Source organism: Grammomys surdaster, unplaced genomic scaffold (assembly GCF_004785775.1).
Source record: "Grammomys surdaster isolate TR1022 unplaced genomic scaffold, NIH_TR_1.0 124866, whole genome shotgun sequence".
Taxonomy (NCBI): Eukaryota; Metazoa; Chordata; class Mammalia; order Rodentia; family Muridae; genus Grammomys; species Grammomys surdaster.
The window spans coordinates 39,951-47,940 of record NW_021619803.1 but is presented as its reverse complement, the minus strand read 5'-3'; positions in this window follow the sequence as shown (position 1 = coordinate 47,940).

Sequence of the window (7,990 nt, the reverse complement as noted above, 5' to 3'; positions counted from 1 at the left end):
GCATTTGTAGATGTATTTGGGCTTTGTGTTGATTTTTGAGAAATAACTTAAAGTTGGGAGAATAAGGAGAATGGATGAGAAGATCTGGATAAATTTGGGGGAGAAGAATATGATCAAAATATACTTAAATTGAAAATAGTTTCAAATAATAAGAATAATATTTTAGAATACTACTTATAAATGGTAGTTATAAATGAAAAGACTATCATGTATTACATTTAATGCTTGAGAAAAAAGGAGCTTTCCTCTCATTCCAGATCTTGATGAGCACAAACCAACTAGTCTACCCCTGAGCTAGAGTCTCTTCATAAGGACCAGCAAGTACCAATAGCTATAGGTTCTTAGGTGGGCTTGTGATATAGAAACAAACCAACACGATTCCAATAAAGCTTGAGAGTGGCAGAAATAACAGATTTTAAAAACATATTGTTCTATTTTTGTGAATTTCTCTATTTTTTTCTTCCTAGAGAAGGCAGCTTTCAGACTCCTCCTCATCTGTTTTGTCTTTAACTAGTGAAGTCCAGCCACATCAGGGTTGGCCATCTATCTATCTGCATTTAAGATCCTTGTGATATGTTAGCCATGCACTCCTTATGCAGTCAGACCTCAGGCTGTTCCTTACTTACTTATGCCTCAGTGGATCTCTGTCCTTGATGTTACTGCTCCTGACAGTCTAACCTGATGGGGTATTTCTGTACCTTATTTGCTGGTATTCAGGAATACAGTCTCCTAACTCCACCTCCAGCCTGGAGCCATCAGCATCAATCTTGAGCTTACATCAATGCTGGTGTGCTTCTACCTGGTCATTCTCTCTATGCTTCTCAACACAGCAGCTCCCGCATCCCACAGAGCAGCATGGACTCTGCACATTTCCCAGAATGCTCTGTTGTTTCATCCACTCTGACACATGAACGTCTCTGAGAGTTTTCAACACAACTCTTCTACTACCAGACTTAACCATCCTGGGTTTTCTTTGGTACTATACTGGTCTGGTACTCAGGACCATCTTCTCACCAGTTTCAGGAAGTCATGCCCAGAACTGTGCATTAGGTCCAGGAGATCTGGCACTATGTTGTTCTAGTTTCATTCTGTTGCTGTGGTAAAACACTCTAATCAAAAGCAAGTTAAAGGGAAACAGGTTGTTTAAAAAGATACCCTGACCACAGCAACTCTTATAAAAGGAAGCATTTGATTGAGACTTGCTCATGGTTCCAGGGGTTTAATTCACTATACTCCTGGTGAGGATCATGGTGGTACACAGGCAAACATGGTAGCGGACAGTTTTACATCTAGATCCAAAGACAGCTAGAAGTAAAAGTCTCTGCACTTGGAATGGGCTTTTTGAAACCTCACATCCCATCCCCAGTCACACACTTCCTCCAACAAGGCCACACCTACTCCAAATCCCTCCCAGGTAGGGCCATGCCTTAATGATCAAGCATTCAAATATTTGACCTATGGGACCATTCTTACTGAAACCAAGACATTGCACTTTGTGGCCTCCATAGGCTTGTAGTCATATCAAATGCAAATATGCATTCAACTTAAAAAGTCTCCATAATCCATAACAATCTCGACAATGATTAAAAGCTCAAAGCTCAAACTCTTTTAAGCTCTTGGCAATATCTTAACAATAACCCCTGTAAAATAAAATAAAACGGCAGATCACATACTTCCAACTTAATATGGCACAGAATATGCATTTCCATTCTGAAAAGGAGGAGATGGAGCACAGTGTGGAAATACTGGGCCAAAGGAAGATGGATGACCAGCATGTCCAACCTCAAACCCTGTATCTCCATGTCTGAGATCAAAGTGCTCTTCAGAACTCCAAATTCTTTCAGCTTTGCTGCCTTTTCTGTCCCTTGTGCTGGTTTGAGATCTGTTTGCAGATCTCCTTGGTTGGTAGCTAAGTATTTTGGCATCTCAAAAATTTGAGGTTGTCAATGATATCAGGCTCCACCTTCACAGTTTCACACAAGAGCAACTCAGTTGTCTTCCTGTCTTCGAAGCCAATGATGACCACAGGCATTTCTTTTTCCCTTATCATCACCCACTGTTTCTCACTCACTATAAACCAGTGGTCCAGGCTATGGCCTGCTAATGAGCCCCAAGTCTGTGTGCATCACTGTAAACTTCCCACCTTGTCATCCTCAGGTATAGCTGCCCTTCCTCCAGATCCACCATCACTTTTGAAGGCTTCATTATCACTCTCTGGCACAAATGAACACCACTAATGTTCTAAGTACCATAAGTTCTAACCACAGTAAATAATGGCACTTTTTAAATTATAGTTCAATATAAACATGTGCTTTCTTTGAGAGTAAAATAAACTCTCTAAGGACATCTTACACACACATTCTACTCATCTTTCTATCTAGGGTCTGAGGAAAAAAGTTATCCACATGAGTTCCTTGGGTTGTCCAGAAAGAGAAAGAGTTGATGATGAAGGTGTTTTTTTAAAGCGATATCCATATTTTTTCTGACTTTTTAAGGATCAACAATGAAGATGCTGAATACCACCCAGCTGACATATGGCACTCAGAATCACCCTATAGTGAATATCACCCAGCCTACATATGTCACCCACAATCAACCTACTGAAAATATCACCCAAGTTACTTCTGGCACCCAGGGTCTGAGTAACACTGTGATAGTGATTCTATGTATAGGAGGATCAATCCTCATCATATTAATTTTATGAATAATTTGCTACATCTATGTGATGAAGAAAAAAAAAAGGTAAGGGACAAGCTGGGCTCTCACTCTTTGTCTTGGTCATATTAGTTGGGTAAGGCAGTAGGAGATGGCTCCCAAAAGTCTCAAAGCCTGTACATCACAGTGGCTATCTGTCCATTAAAATGATACATTTTAGTATTGAGTCTCCACAGCAATGTTGGAGATGACCATTGTTGGGCACAGGAGGCAGGTAGAGCCCGCACACCTCTGTAGTCAGAGGAAGGGTGAAACAGGAAATTCTTCATGAGAGGACAGAGAATTCAAGGACCAAGATCCAAATAACATACTAGAAAAACTGAAATGAGGTGTTCCCTCCTCATATCCAACAAAACTTTCCCTCAGGCTGTGATTAAATTCTGTTTGCTTGCTTTTTGCAGATGATATGATCCAGTTCAATAATTCTTATACCTAGAGCCAAGTTTTTATGTTAGCTACTGGCTTAGGACAGCCCTTAGGATAAATAATCAGAAAGAGTAGATTTTTCAAGAAGTTGTCATTATGGGACAGTCCTGTAATCCCAGCACTCAGGAGACTGATGCAGAAGGATCACAGAGTTCAAGGTCAATCTTGGCTGCATAGTCACATGTTGTCAAAAGAAGAAAGAAAACAACAAACTCATTCATTTATCTTGGTCACTCTACTTAGCCACAATCAGTGCATGTGGAAGTATGATTCCAATGTCTCTGTCCTCTGAAGTTGAAGTCACCTGTGTTTGTGTAGCTAAAGTGAGGCGAGCAACCACTATTGTCATTGTTGGCTTTTGTTATATACAGTCTAGAGTTGAAATACAGATTTGTGATTAAGAATCCCAATTCTTATACCTATTCTAGTATGTTATAAAATGTTTCCTTATAAGCATAGGTTATACATCGAATGTCAGGTGACATATCAGATATTTAAGTCAATATGCTCATTTTTAATAACTTTAAAACTGTAAAAAGTTTTAAATTTACCTGTATATTTCTGCAGACCTATAATACCAGGATGTGGAAAGGTGAGGCTCAAAGATTGCCACAGAATTTAAGCCTGTTGTGGGTTGCATTCTAAGCTTATGGCCAATTTGGGAGATAAAGAGAAACCTTGTCTCCTAAAAACAAAAATGTTGAAAGCTAAAAGGGCAGCAAAGACCAAAACACAGATATATTTTGCTCGACTTTCATATTTGCTGATATTTTCATGTTTCCTGATTTTTTTTGTTTCATTTTTTTATTCACAATTTTTGTTGTATTAGACTTACAGATCAAGAGACATCTGAAGTCTCACTTTACCTTAGTGTGTATGAGAAAAAGATCTAGAAGGAAAAATGAAAGAGAGAAGGATTGGGCAGCTGAGTTCCCTGGTCTGTGATGTGGTAGAGTGTCTGAGAAAGGAAGTGAAGTGGGGTGCTTCAGCTGATGCCCAGGAGCACACTGTAATCCACACTGCTTTTTGTCACAGGTGCTCCCTGCTGCTCCTCTTCCTCTGTACTCTGATCTACAGTCCTCATCATCAACTGTGTCAGGTGACTCTTGAACACTGCCTATGGCTTCTTCAGCAAACACAGCAAATGTATTTCTGGTGGAATCTCTGAAATTTGTGCTGTTGACTTCGAACAAGTCTGGTGGGAGCCCAGGAGACTGATGGCTGATAGAGTTCCACCTACCAAGTCATCTGGGTGCACTAGGCCGTTGCTTTAGAGACTTTCTCCTGCTCTGTTCAGATTTCTTTCTTATTCTTGGATGGTAGTGTTATGGAGTCCCTCCAAATTTTTCATCACAGTGTGAAACAAGGGCTTGCCCTGGGTGACTGATTTACATGGAAAAGATGGCTCCCTTCTGAGTGCAAAGCAGATGTAGGGTGACATGAAACCTCACTTTCCACACAGATACATGTCAGCCCAGGATTATCCATAATTCGAAGGCTGGTAACTAACTTAATCCTAAAGGTAAAAATATGACACACCTATAAACTTATCAAAGTAGGTTGTAAGCCATGAGAATACGTACATATCAAAACCATATCAGAGAAGCAATTCTGAGGATTTATCTCACCCTCACCTGGATCTCTGAAGAGGCCACCTAACCCTGCAATGGTCACAGCCCCCACAAACGTGCCACCTGGCTGTCTGTGTGTCAAGGAACCTGCAGGCAGAGGACTCCTGACCATCTTCAGGCTTCAGCTCCATCCACATAGCTAACGCCTCCTCCTTGAGTCCCTGTCTGACAGCTCATCTGCTGCTCCATGCTAATGTGGGTCTGCATCTCACCTGCTGGGTCCTGGGGTCCTGCACCTCACCTCTGCAGTTCCCTCAGTCCAGAGGCCTGCTGCAGCCCTGCAGCCCTGCAGCTCTCCACTAGCTTCCTTGTCATCTCCTCTAACCTCCTGCATTGAGTCTGTCTGTGTGACTAGAATCCCTCTGTCTCTGCCTCCAGTCTGGTCTCTTTGAACTCTAATGGCAACTGATTGACTTTTTAATGACATTGTGTGATCCAGGTACATATGATAACTGTCTGGTGTACAATCTGTGATATGAGAGTTTATGTGGTAATTCAGATGGAAGAAAGAGAGCAAGAGGTTGACCAGTTGTCCAAGGTAATCAGGACATGGCAATTACAGCCAGTGAATTGGATGGAGCTGGTAAATTAAGACACACATGTGAGCAGCTGTTTTCCTGGCATAGCTCACTCATTCAGGATTTCACTCATAATATTATCCAGGGAGTAAATAGACCATTGTCAAAGAAACTGGAAATACACAATTTGAGTTCCAAAACAAATGCAATGTCTGGTGATAGAAGGAAAATTACCAAACCCTGGTCAACAGAGACTAAGCTTCCTCCACTGAACCAGTGCCTGCCTCACACCACCATGTTACCTCACACTCTTCAGGGTGAGATCTGAATGGTGGGTTAGGAACAGGGGAGCCCCGCATCCGTCCTCTCAGGAGCAGTGGGTTAGCAAAAATAAATAGTAAGGCAGAAAAAGAAGTGAGCAAACCTCAGATCACACATCTATGATTATTAATGTATACACTGAGTATATCGCTATACTATAGTACGAATTTATACTGCTCGAAAGAAAACTAAGAGAAATGTTAACACCCATTGGAAATATGAATACCAGACTAAGGAAAAGCTAAGTCCTCAATGGTGCTGCCTCTAGGGACACATAGGTCCACAGAGCCCAACTACGAACACGGGACAGTTACAGACCTAGAGTAGTCATTACTGCCATACCAGGAACTACCAGGGGGTATGTTATAGACATAGAAATGTCACAAGAGCAACTGAAAATTATATATACGTTTTAGTAAGGAACAAGGAACAAAGAGACAGCTCTGTCATATAGTGCTTCTCCCTCACAAGCATGAGGACCTGAGTTCCCTCCTCATAACCTATGCACACTGTGGTGGCACATGAACGTTATCCTAGTGCAGGAGACAGCAAGAGAGAAGTACATCTCTGGGGCTTCTTCTTTATCCAGTGTAGTTGAATTGGTGTGTTCCAGTATAGACTGTCTCAAAACACAGAGTACATGGCACCCTGAGGAGTGACATCCAAAGGTAATGTGTAGTCTCCATATGTACGAGTATATGAACGAGCATGCACACTTGTGTATATACCCACACGAAAGGTAGACTCTGTGGTCCCAAATACAGCTAGTGACATCTCCAGAGGCAATATTCCTGAGAGGGAATGGGCATTTTTAATACTAGTTATGCGATATTACCTGGCCTTGTCTTCTGGGCCATTTTTACATTCGTACTTTAATAGATTTGAGGGAAACAGCTCACATCTTATTAGTTAATAGTTTTCATAGAACTATTGTTCAACTACTGGTCTTTGGTTCCAGGGTTGGGTAGGATTCGCCTTCTGATTGTGTGAGTTAGCATGAGGAAGTGAGTGAGCCTCTGAGCTGTAGATACCGGTTATTAAAAGCAAATATTTTGATCTTATTTTCAAGGGAGGGAGTCTTTGACTCTGCATTGCTGTCCTGAAAGATGAGCAGATGATGTTGTGGGTAAATGATGCAGATGCTGCCTTGTGGAAGGGGAGGGCTTACTGCTGAGAATGGATGACTGAGAGCCCTGGCTGGGACTGCTGAACTCTCATAGGGTCATAAGATCATAACAGTTAAAAAGGGATTGATGTACATATAGGAGAGGGGAAAGACAGTTTATACACGAGGTTGGAGGCCAGACTCTAACATCACGCAGAGGTCAAGTGGTCTGCAGTGCTGACAGATAGGCACTGGTGTAGATGGTAGTGATGGATAGCCCTGCCACAACACTATCTCCATCTTAGTGGCTTCTAATCTAAAGGATAGAAATCATACTAGAGGAATAAGAGAGAACAGCCGAAGACACCACAGATCTAAAACAAGGAATATGTTGTGAGCAGAAATAAAGAATTGTAAGCCACAGTGGTTAAAGGGGAAACCACCCTTTGGAATTTTCAGGACAGGCAGGAAGTATAGCAATAGTGATTGAGGCCGAGGAGAAACGACAGAAATGTAGAAGTAAGGGCTTCATAACCTGATGTAAGGACATCAGATTAAATCCTGTTGTAATTTAGGCCTCTTGTTTTCCTGGAAGGTATAAAACCCTGAACACAGCACACCTCCCCATGTTTGGTGTTTTACAAACAGGGATTTGATGGACAACATCAAATCTCACATTGTCATTGGTTCTTGTGCCTTTTCACACCTAGCTTCAATATCCTGGTAACATTGCTTGTATATGCTGATATTTCCTTTTTTCTTCAAAACATTTAAAGTATGCAATGTATTAGATTTGCTTGCATCTCATAAATAAAAATAATTGAACTAAGCCTGCATATTCTCTTGCTTTCTTATCAGCCAATTTAAATTAAACACTTTGGGGGAGGGACATTATCGTATAAACAGTCCCACATAGCATCTATCTGCAGGCGCAAAGCAGAAACATCAAATCAAATACTTAGAGTACAGATGTGCCAGACCACCAACCATACACACACACACACACACACACACACACAGACACACACACACACACAGACACACACACACACACACACACACACAAAACATTGCACAGGTTAACAGGAGTTCATAGAAAGACATTGACCCACAAAAGTTAGTTGACTAAGTAGATCCTCAAAGATTTGAGATGCTGGAATACCATAGGTTTCAATATATATTGTCTTGGACCATCTTAACCTTCTTAGGACTGGCTTATTGCCATCTGCCTAACATTCTTGTGGCTATTAGATACATCCTTAGATTTTATGAAC